This window comes from Anopheles arabiensis, chromosome 3 (assembly GCF_016920715.1).
Source record: "Anopheles arabiensis isolate DONGOLA chromosome 3, AaraD3, whole genome shotgun sequence".
NCBI lineage: Eukaryota > Metazoa > Arthropoda > Insecta > Diptera > Culicidae > Anopheles > Anopheles arabiensis.
The window spans coordinates 17,044,356-17,057,008 of NC_053518.1; the positions used below are offsets into that span (position 1 = coordinate 17,044,356).

Here is a 12,653-nt window from a genome sequence, read left to right on the forward strand (position 1 = left end):
AAATGGTGAAGAAATTCTTTCCACCCTCCGGACGGCGCACGGCGGGCGTCCGTCCCGGGGCGTGTGCTGCAAGGGGTCACAACAAAATGCCTAACAACGGGGCAGTAGCCCCGGGTACCGAAACGGCAGCAAAGATCCCAGCGGTCGGTTCAAGAAATCGTCAAAAACTTGCTGTGATGATAAGGCGCACACAGCGGCGCCAGGTAGGAAGGAACTGGAGGTGAAAGTACCAGCAATTAAGATAGCGGCGGGAAACCGTCCATCCATTTGAGTTGAGTTGAGTCTTTCTCTCTCCCACGCGCTGGGCGGATGGTATGAATGATGGTATGAGAAGTTGCTATGGGGAACCGTTATGGCAGATTGAAATGCTTACCTTGTCCGGCGGGAGCTCACGGGGCGGGGCGAAACGGAATGGACCACCGTGCGCGATGGTGTGTGGGTTGCTGAAATCATAATTCTGCCATCGTCAAAAGTACAATTGCCACTGATTTATGAACCAATCACGCAAAGGTTCCTTGGGGTGATTCGAGGTATCGGAATCCGCGTCGCGGAGGAAAGCGTTACGGAAAGCTAATTGAATCACGCTTTCGACCTCACAGATAGGCAATAAGCACACCTGACACTGACGTTTGACTCGTTTCCTGCTTGCCGTACACTTTGATAAGGTTGATATCGCTCCTTTGAAGACGAGAAGTTATGAATTTTCCTCGTTAACCAGCACAGTGTTGGGTATTTTGTTTATCTTCATTTATCGTACCTTTACGTTCTTTTATATTTCTTTCGTTAAATATCACCTACAATTACTCTTGCCTTCAAAACTGCCAAAGCCCTAACACAACACGCAGACGTTCGATCTGCACCACGGACAGCTTTAATCGAAGCGAATCAGTGCACTCACTCGCGTTGCGAACACACAGCTGGAGCTGGAAGTCACACAGCTCTCGCATACCCGTACACTAACACACGCGTACTGTGGACGCAACGGGGACAGCCTGATTTTATGTGCTCGTAATTTGCGCCTCCGCCACCCACAGCCCCACACCAGCACACGGGAACGCAGCTATACGGTTAGTTGACACACACGCAGTGTTCTAATGTGCGAAAAGTTTGACAGCTGATTATGGAGAGAAAGGAGCGCGCACAAGACAGAAAAGAGCGTGCGAAGTTATCTAACCTTGGCGAGAGGGAGAAAGGAAGAGAGAGAGAGAGAGTAAAACAGCAAGAGAAACTGGGCGAGAAAATGCGATGCTCCATTTCATCCGGGAGCGTACCGAATTGAGCGAATCCGTTCCTGACACAGCCGAGCAGGCAGGCAGATGTGTGATGTGTAGTGATTTAAGGGAAAACTGTTCGCTACCGTATTGTTGAGATTTGTTTAACTTGTCATTTGGAGCGCTTTGCGTTGCTTTATGGTCAAACTTTTTCGAGACAATTTCACTTGCACGACAGTAATTTTTGCTTGACAACGCACACGTGCGATGAAGCTATTCACCTACAGCACACTCTGTTCCGTATTATGGGCAAGAGCAGACGGAACACCTGATAGAAACACTGCCATTTACAAGCTTCACAACCATTGGCACTTTAGTATGTTTTACCTTTCTTCACACACAAGCCTATCGCACGTCACTGTCCACCGCGCCAACGGGACACTGATATTCCCGGGAACAAAGATGCACAAAGATGTGAATGCTCCCAGCCTCCAGGAAGCTAGGGAATGGTGGTACTGTCGTTTGCAGCGCAACCTTTCGGTGGAGAACTGTATGCTCACACGGTTACAGAGAAACTAACCAATCGGCAGACTGTTTGGAAGCAGCTGAGCTCCGCAGACTGCTACGCGGGCCGGGAGCTGTTGAGTGTGGTGTGTAGTAGTAGTAGTAATAGTAGTAGTATGTAGATTTATGCTCCGGCGCGTCCGTGAGCTCGCTCCGCGGAAGAGACGACCCCATTAATCCCTTAAGGGTTTGGGAAGCGTGAGATGGAATTCCAACAAAATGAAATTGCTCAGCCTGACGTTATGTCCCGAATGAGGTATGTTGCATTAATCTTTTTTGAAATATTGTTTTAACGTTTCTAAAACACATACTAAAGATGTGGTAAGGTCAAATTCTCTTATTTAATATAAATATTACTAATATTCGAAATACAAGAAAAGCATATCATTTTTAGACCAACAGTGATGAACATTGCTCCCACTATCCTCACTCACTATCACCAGTAATGTCTCATTTTCTCTCACTCTCGGTAACGTCCTGGTGCCAGGATAACAAACAGAGCGAACACCACATACACAGCATCGCACACACTACCACCGACAGCAGCACAGTGACCGACATGCTGGCGGTCATGCGCAGGAAGCAGGCCCACATAGCCCCCAGGACTCTGTCGGTTCCTTGGCGAATGTCCACAGTCCACACCACAATACAACGTGCTCGTCACATGGAAATGTCGCTTCCCAAGGCACACTGCTGAGAGCGCGCGAGAGAGCGGGAAAAACTGAGAGCGTAGCTTGCTGAACAGTTTGCTCTAGGTCACCAACACAACACAGCGTTTGACACAGCGATAAGGGCTCGTGGAGGGAAAAGTGTGCAAAAAAAAGCTGTGTCTTACAATACAAAGGCTCTTCGTACGCGTCTACGCTACTGTGTATGTGTAATTTTTTTGATGCTGCTTCCACCAGCGTCCAAACAATATTTTGGGAGCTTTTTGTTCTGGTGTTGGTGGTGTTTGTCTGCGTGAGGGAAGAAGGTTACCTTTGCCAAATACCTGTTGGGGCTTTTATTTTATTATGTTTTTTTTTGTTATTCTTCTTCTTCTGTTTGTACGTTTGTTGCTTTGGTACGCTTTTGCTCGCTCCAATTGTTAGTAGCTCCGGGAAGTTGTTGTGTTGTCGTGGCATGGAAACGAATAAAACACTCCAGAAAAGGGTTTAGAGTGTTTTGAGAAATTGTTAACAATAAAAAATGGATGAAACTTCAGCAGCAGTAAATGGAAAACGGTCAACCTACTTTTCTTGCCCCCTCGTTCCAAGCTAGATTCTTCCCAATGCCCCACAGAGATTCAGCTGATGAAAGCTTTTGGAAGCTGATTTTTTACCCACCTGCTGTCCCCTGCTGCGTTGCTGCTGAGGGAAATGTGTGGACTTTCCGAGTACATTTTCCACACTTTTAAACTGCCAACAGCCCGAGCTGAACAATCGTACCGGGAGCGTACTTTGCACGAGCACGCACCGTCCCCACAACGGCAGTGGGCTTCCTGCTCGTCCCGAGACTCATATTACATCTGGACGACTACTGGAGTATGGGTGTGCAACACGATAGGATAAAAACAAAATAAAAAACACACACACGTGCAATCTCTCGAGACCGTACCGGAGGTACGCTTGACATTGTAGAGAAAATTGAAATCACTCACGATAAATAATATCCGCCAACTGCACGCTGTCGTTTCCTGCAGGGAAATAAGAGAAAACTATGCTTACGGTTGGGCTGCCAGCCGTGGAACGAGATGAAATGTTCCTGGTTTCGTTTAGCTGCAGCGGAAAAATGGCACTCATGGGGCAAGTGGAAACATGCATCCAACAATCGTTGTACATTTTGTTGCTTTAAAAGGTATATTAAAGTATGTATGTTAAAGGGCCAAAATTTCTTAGAATGAGAAAAAAAACATTATCATTAATATTCCCACATCATCATGAAACAAAGATGCATAAGCCTCGTTTTAGAGCTTTTTACAAAAGACGGTTTTTAAAGTTTTAAATATCAACTAACACTTTTGTCAAATATAGAACTAAGATAAAAAAGCAAATAACTTAATTTAATAATCAGTTATCTATAAACTAGTTGACTGATCATAAAAGGGGGAAAGAAATTATCCTAAGTTAAATGACATGTTTGGTTGTATCTAGAGAGCTTTTAAGTGATAAAATTTATTTAATTAATTTATTTTATTTAAAAAACTGTAATAGCATCAGTGTGACACTTTAAAAAAATAAAACTGTTATATGATTGGTATTCAATAAGAACGAAGCAAACATTATGCTCATATACATTTTTTGCTTAAAAACTGTATTAAATTAGCAAAACTGTTGAAAATTTTAATATTTTTATCTTAATCTTGTATATTTTTACACAAAGAATCGCAATGAAAACTCAAACAAGTTGTTTTGTTGCATTTTTGTTCATATAAATATTGTCCGCAGAGCACTTTAACATTTTCCTCCATGATTTTCTTGATTGCAATTTAACACTACAAGCAGTTAATTTGTCTGATTACTCGTCAAAATTATTGTAATTGAGTTGGTAGGATAAGAACTAACTTTATTGAAACGGTTAATCTGTTCCACTGTCATGAGGTTGTTGAACAAAAACGTATGTTTTTGAGCTTGCAGCTTGTCATTTTTAATCAAAGCATACAACAATAATTGCACTAAAATACAAATTTTGTGTCCTAAATCATTAATAAAGGCTACTTAAAGACATAGCCTGATTAAAGCAGGTTCTAACATAAACCCTCATATTTTACAATCATATTTTACAGTCTTACAAAAAGCCCAACTTCACTGGCAGCTGCAATCGATGCAAAGTTCAGTCCAAATAAACGCTGCATAAATTTGCACTGCAAGATTAATAGCTGCAAGTGCAGCTTCTTTTCCAACCTTCATAGATCCTGCTCCAGTAGCAGTTTTTCACCTCTCCTTTGGTACTCCACCACCAATTCCAACCCCTGCTGCATAAGAGAACTGCAAGTATGATAACGGTTCGAATCTTAAACACCGGCCGTCAATAGACTGTGTGCCAATCTCCCCATAGTCTCCCGGGTGCACTAAGTCTTTCGGCAAAAGCTCTGGAGTAAAGTCACCTTGGAAGCGAGCGTCGTTGCCTGGACATGCTCTTCGTGTGGTCTTCGAGAGCTTGCTGCATCTGGATGAGTGAATGAAGGAATCAATGTTTGCTACAGCTTTTTATTTACTTTAGTCTTCTTAGAGCCACTCTTAATAAAGCCAAGGCTTCTCTTTGGGGTTTGTTTACCCCTTGGTAGAAATGGGAGCGGAAAAGCTTAGGAAGGAAGGAAAAACGTCTAATATACCAATACGTAATAGCATTATCGTTCTTGTGATTGGTTTCTGAGCAGATTTATCGTTTTGATCACTTTTACGGCTAACCAGGTTTGGGCATTAAAACGAGCTTCAGAAATAAAACCGATGCCACGCATCCTGACAAACGCTGGCACACGTGTTTATCTCATAAAATCGAATGAATCCTATCCCAACGATGCCATTCTCTGGAGCACATTTACCGATCGCTAAAATTGGGCCAGCAACGAAACGTTCATTTCGCCCGTTTGCTTCGACAAGCCCAGGCAAGAAAGACAAGACATACGTACAAACCCACCACAGCCAGTTTCTCATAATCACGCCAAAAAAAAAAAAAAGGTTTATCAAGATGCAGCTTACCGGCGGCATTCGCAATCACCCAACCGAGCGTCTTTTGTTGGCCCAATAATAAAAGGGTCGACGGTGCTGCTCCCGTGCACCCGGCCAGCAATCACAATCAATGATGACGATGATGATCACGAAGCTGACGGCAATGATGACGCTGATGACTAGCAAAGCTTCCTATTACACTTTATCGGTGCCGGTTTGCCTTTTTCGGGTGACCTTGGCAAAGTGGTACACATTTTCTGGCTCATTTGCATCAGGGCCTCAGCGCGTCAGCTGATAGGCGAATGGGTGTGTGTGTGTGCGAACGTGCGTGAGGAGTGTAATTTAATTCAAATGTTGCGGGGTGCAGGATGGGATAGGATAATAATTCGTTTCACTGTCAGATGTGCAAATGAGCCTGCTGGTGGTGCTTTCTTGTTGGTTTGGTTAAAGCCAAGAGGAAAATTTTCATTTTCAAACATGTTATCGGAGAAAATGTAAAATCCACAAAGGAACTTATTAATTATCTCTTATAAAAGCAATTAAGCTTTCATTAGTTTAGGAAACATTTGTTTTTTTTTTATTACTTTGCTTTGCTGCCTTTTTGTATGGAAAACAGAGGATTTGATTCATTATTAGGGTTTGTCGTTCTACAATTGTTTTACTTTTTTGTAGTTTTGTAAATACGAAATATCAAACATTGAAAAATGCAGTTAAAATATAAAACTAACCTTAAATTTATACAATAGATTCAATTAAAACAAATGCACCCAATGAGCTCAGCAGTTCACAATCTTACTACAATCTCATCAGAAGAAATTTAAACAATTCTCACTACATCAATAAAATATGCTTGTACTTAAGCTTTACTCAATCGCTCCTGCTCGAGTATACTTTTCTCTTTCCACATTTAAAGCATCGCTTAAAATACCATCAAATTGTATTAAAAAAGCCATACTCAATCTCCAAACCACTCACAGCGATCCATTACCATCGCTTCAAGGGTATGGAAGACGCTCGTAATGACGCTATAATTTTATCATTTTCCAACTGGACAGTTTTATTCTACTTTCCACGCGCTTTATGACTCGTTACTGCTCTTACTGCTAGCTGCATATCAAGCTAGTAAGAGCACATTATGATGCAGATGATGGTTGCGTTCCTTTTTTTCAATCTCAAACCATCTGATGTTTGTATTATTTATAGCTAAAGAAAGTGCATTTGCACTGGTATGTGAGTACATAAAACGATCAGCAAGTAAAAAGCACTGCAGCGATGATGAACAAATTAGTGTCATTGTAATACGATAAGGGTAGTGCTGCTGCTTCACAAATGTAAATCGTTTTTACTTTTGTTCTTCAGAATAAATGATTATGTGGACATATCAAGTGCATCTTGCCGTAGAGCAAACATTGCCCCAAGCACTGAACATAAACGAAGCCATTGATCAAAGCTCTCGAAGCAAACGTTGTAGGTTTTGTTGTGCCATTAATTTTAAATCTGCATATTTAAACAAGAATGCTACAAGAATCGTCCGTGTGATTCCTTCCTTTTGATGCGTGACGCACGTCCCGAGTAAACGGCTGTGCGTTACCACCCCACTGCAGGGCAACCGTGACAATCTACTCCCTCGAAGGCACGTAAAGCAGCCCAAGCGTGTTACTGTAAACCGAAACTGTTCTGTCCCTGTTTTGTTCACCCGGTCTGCACCGTATCTGTGTCCACGTTTGCATGTAAATGCTCCGGTGCTTAATTTGCACATCATCGTCAACTTTGCACCTCTGCGCAACAACAACATCTCACGCCATTCCGAGATATGGGACCCGGGGTTCACCCGGACCAAAATAAATACTCTCTCCTACTACAGCGCACAGCCAGATCAAAGAGCGACTGTAAAGCAGTGTGGTATTTTTTTTTTTATTTTTGGAAAATTATTCATACCAATGTAAAATGTAAAAAAGCACGAACATTTCCGGACGTATTTCCCTAGACGGTACGTGTGCCAGTGTACGTACAACTTGTATGTCCCATCACCCCCCCTGGAAGCGGGAGCACATGCAGGCTTGTGTTGATGCAATTCGATGCATTTCACACCGCACACAATTGGGAAAAGTGTATTGGGAGGAGTTTTTTTTGTTGTATCTGCGAGAGAGTTTGACAGTGCACGTGGTGTCGGGTGCTTAATACGAAAACTTTTCGCATGCCATTTTCGAGCGTTGAATTACGTTTGTCCTTTTTGAGGGTTTTTTTTGTGGGAGAGCAACAAAGAGGAGGTTTTTGGTGTTGCTTTTGTTGCGCTTCACTGAACATGAAGCATGATAAAGCTAGTTTGTGGCACTGGTAGTTTGTGTTGATATATTACATGCGGTGTATGCATTCGGTTGAAATTAGCTTCAGTGTTATGCTTTTTTACCTTCATGATTTCTGGATTTTATCACTGAGTTTCTTTTATGATAACCATACATTTTACTGATGATTTACTTGTTAGAGTTTCAGGTAGGTGTTGAGTATTTTTGCATGATTTTGCTTAAATATGTATTAAACTAGTAACGCAGCGATCAATATTTTAGGAGTATGAAATGTCAAAATAAGTTCTTTCAAATTAAGCATCTAAAAACTAACAAATCTGCTGTATAAAAGTAAAGTAAAATTGCATATGAACAGTCAAGAAAGTTAAAATGATTAATTAGAAAATGTTTTCAATATCTCTGCAGGATCAAACACTTTACAAGCAATTAATCAACAACGGTATGATCTCATATAAATGTATAGTTTATGCTTAAGCTATAAGTAAGAAAGAGTAAAAAGCTTTTCTTTGACCACATTAGCTTAGCGACGACTGGCATTAACTACATAAGCCAAAAAATATTAAGAAAAAAAAACAAAATAATTAAAAGCAAAGTGCTTTAAAGAGGAATGCTTTTCATAATGATTTACATTGAATGATAAAAAGAACCTTTAAAAGACATTTGTGCCCTTTCAGACAGTAAATTGAACTGTAAGTTAATTTTTGTTTTCTCAGTTTTTTAGATCAATCATGTTCGATGTGGGATGAACACAAAATAACGTTGATTATTTTGCAAGGTATTCGACCATAATCGACCATCTGACACGTGCGTCAATAGTTGAGATTTGATTTCGAAAAGCCAAAATCTCAAAACATTTTCCAATCTAAAATAGAAACTTCATATCATGTTTTGTGATACCCCGAAAGGAAGTACATTACTAGTTTTTACCAATCGTAAACTTTCTCGTCAACACATGTCGCAAACTTCATCGTTCCAGCTATAACCATCTGCCTGAGAGTTATCGTCGAGTATCCAATTTTATGTACCGTACTTCTCTTACTCGTCGTCGTACTTTGTCATCCAGTAGTGTCTGTCTGCTTACTTCTGGAGAGTTAAGCAACTTTTCTGCGACCCATCGACCGGTCGCTTTACCTATAATGCATGCATCAATGTATCGTGCGGATACGTTTCGAACCCGAAAACACCGATCGGTGTGTACACGACACTGCCTAAACTCCAATTTGTACCATCAGCTCGTTCGCTCATCACCTTCGAGGCCGGAACGTGAGCTGGCTGTCGAATCGGGTAAATGTGATCCGTTTTTCATCGAGTAAAAATAAACTAACCCACCATCCGTCATGCTCAGAACCGAGCAAAACTAGCGTAAAGGTGAGAACTGCGTTAATGTATAATTCAACGTGGATGGGAAGCATCCTTTCCGGGTTTGGAAACCGGGAAGTGGTTGCGCTGGAGTGTAGCGCTTGTGGTTAAGCTCGGAACTTTCAATCGTTGGTTGGTTGGGTTTGCAAGCTTCGGGTTGGTTGATGTTCTGGCATGGCACGTTTCGTCAATTGAGCGTTGGACCATAAATTCAACTTGCCGTTTGCAAACCGCTTCGACGTTGTTGTTGAACGATCGGCGGAAAACAGCTACATTTGTCAAACAGCGACTACGCGGTCGTGCTGCGTGCGTCTGGTCTGAAGAACCATCCAAGCTGGAGTGCATCGTTACTGGTCTGGTACATCTTCACCTGCTTTTCATAAAGCAGTTGGTGCTCAATTTTAATTCGGTGGTGGCTGTGTTGTGAATAAGTTTGCAAAGAGATGGAGTTTAGAGACGGTTTTGAATTTGGTATACTGGAGAAAAGTTTTGATATTCATATGAAGCTTTTTAGGAACCTTTTCTACTGTGTTTTTTGTATATTTTGGGATCTCTACGCAACATTATAATAATAAACGTATTTCTGTCAAAATTCGGGCATTTATGTGTAAAATTAAATTAATTCCAATTTTTAAAATAAATCGTTTTCATTTGCAGTAGAATTAAAAAAAGGTTTAAGAAAAATCAAGACTAATAATCAAATGTGTTAACTTGGAGCGCTACCTTTTTCTGAAAAAAAAAATATAAAAAATGAACAAGTAAACACAAATCAATAAATAAGAAAATTAATAAATATATTAACAAAAAAAGAATAAAAATCAAATAAATAAATGAATGAGTAATTAAAAAAATTAATGAATAAATGAATAAATAAATATACACTAATACATAAAATAAATAAATCAATCCATCAATCAATAATCAAATAAAAAATATGAAAATAAATAATTAAAAAGGTTCCTAAGTTTAACTCAGCAATAACTATTCAAACTGATGATCAAACGAGAAATTAGCTATACAATTATACAATACAATTACAGAAAATGTGATGCATTTGTTTGATATAATATGGTATAATGGTACCATAAGAGACGATCGAATTTTAAAAGATCCTTAAATCTATAAATCATCCTGTAAAACATTCTTCCAAGAGCGTTAGAGAAGCTGCCAATGGATGAAATATACGAGTTGAAGATGTATTTACAGCTCTTTTAAATACCAAACCAGTGCGACCTTTTATGTGCTCCTGGTGTGCATATTTGCTATTTTCTGCATTTCTGCAACCAATTCAAAACCGCAATTTCATCATCCTTGAATCCCCATTGTGCTTGTGAATGCATTGGAAGCATCTGTAGCGTATCCATACTGCCTGCCGGCACTCCCAACGGATAAAGCTTACACACATTCAATTTACGCCCCACAAACTATGCAATTACATACCTAACTATGCGCTTCGTTCATACCATTCCCAACACCTTCCCCGTGCGCAGTTCCCGTACCAACGTTTTCCAGCTGCCAGATTATTACCGCCACCAGACACCGTCTGCGTGCGACGAAAAGTTCATTTCAATAAACCGATTGTTGGCTTTTCTAATTAAAACCCGAAATCTTGCCAGAGCTTATTCACGCCCTTACACGAACGCGAAGGGGAGGGGATGAGAAAAACCGCATTCATTGCGTTTGTGTGCGCGAAGCGAGAGAATGTGTGTTTCGGCGATAAAAGTATTACAATGTTTTTTCCTGCCCGCACTGCTCCCCTGCTGTGCCTCTCCAATCTACCTCTATTCTACTCGAACGGGGTGTTTTTAAATATGTTTACACTTTCACAAGGCAATGAGCAGGACCTTTGCGCTTTCAAATAAGGCAACGAAAAACAACCTTCAGCAGCAGTCTAAACATCCAACAGTTAAACCCCGTACCGGCCTCCTGCACTCGCGCTTGTTCGAAGATAACCATCTTCAATCCAATTACTATCAGCCGTCCTCTGCTGGTGTAAGGTTACTTCGACCCCCCGATTGTTAAGCCCCCGAAAGCGACAACCCTGAAATTCTAGAAGATAACACAACAAACGGGTGGGTAAATGTAACGAAATGCATTAACAAAAAAACGCTCATCACATCACAAACAACCTCTAAAGATTTGAAACACCACAGTACACAGGGATCTGCTCTGTTCCGATGTAACTGTGGCCGCTTTCTAGGAGAAACTTTGCACTCGCTCGAACCAGACAGTGAATTTGACTGAGGGGAGTACGGATAAAGAACCCACCGTAACAGGAAGTTCGATCGCGCGCGCGTGTGTGTGTGTGTGTGTGTGTGTGTGTGTGTGTGTGTGTGTGTGTGTGTGTGTGGTAACGCTGGCTACACTTTCCCCCCGCACACAACCTGTGATAAGGAACTGATCCATTTACGGTAACATCCATCAAATTTCCCACATTCCTGCGCAAACGTTTGCCGCCATTTACTTCCACCCAATGTCCACAAGCAGGATAGCGTTTTACGTGCAGCACAGCTGCCAGACAGTGCCGAAAGTGTGCACAGGGAACAACCATTTCCCTCCGGGCGCTTCCAGCATCCCATGAAAAACAAAATATTCCTTCGAAGAAAACAACGTAAAAGCACGCTTTTAATCTCTGTTCCCATTCTAGTAAGCGAGACAGGCTTAGGTATGTGTGTGTGTGTGTGTGTGTGTGTGTGTGTGTGTGTGTGTGTGTGTGTGTGTGTGTGTGTGTGTTTCTGTTTCGTGCTCCGATTTCGTTCCTGGAAAGCTTTCGACCTTAACATCTTCAGGCAGACAGCAGACCTAGCTCGGAAAGTGTGTGTTTTCGGCCGTTGAAAATTACTAGCGGAACGTATCTCAGTGCTCTTCGTATATTACTTTTTTTTCGCTTTCTTCTCAGACTCGGACACTCAACTCACACTCAGACACAATTAAAATAAGCCCCTGCCCGTCTATGCACCAACGCCAAGTTGATGAAAATCCAACGTCAAACAAATAGTACACCGCGGGAGAAAGTGGATGAAAATGCTTCAAATTATAATTGCTTACACCAGTGTGGTGCTGTTTTTCGCACTCCCGCCGATGATGATGATGATGGTGCGAGAAAAACAGTGGAAAATAATTCCTTGAAAACCCGCAAAAACCGTGTTTGATCAAAATTGTTAACCAGCAAAGGCATCCAGCGGTGTAGGAAATGTGTTGCGGAAGGAAGGTTGCAGAAAGAAGCAATTGGCTCGTTTGATGATGTGTAATTTGATTTTTTCGTTTTTGTCGCATGTCGCTTTTGGGAAAGTTCGATCACGGTAATTGGATATGAGTTCAATTATTGGTAATTTCACGCTATGTGTTTCTTCTTTATGTTTTTTTACAATTTTGAAGAATTTGCATAACTTACAACAAAAAATTTAATTGGGATTGGAAATTCCGCAATTTGTTGTGGTTTTTCTTTTTGGAAAATCAAAGGTTTTGATATGCCTCTTTAATGTTCAGTACCAGTTCACAAGAAGAGGTTTGCCGGTCTCGTAGTACAGTCGTCAACTCATACGACTAAACAACATGCCCGT

General features: G+C 41.2%; 1 protein-coding gene across 1 annotated transcript in view; it reads right to left on the minus strand.

Annotated features, from left to right (window-relative positions):
• LOC120900382 (inactive dipeptidyl peptidase 10) overlaps positions 1–1,781 on the minus strand; it is a 110,872-nt gene extending 109,091 nt beyond the window's left edge. The window contains exon 1 of the mRNA XM_040307287.1: positions 1,599–1,781. The gene's annotated coding sequence lies outside the window, so the exon portion shown is untranslated. The remainder of the gene's footprint in view (positions 1–1,598) is intronic.
• Positions 1,782–12,653: the final 10,872 nt, after the last annotated feature.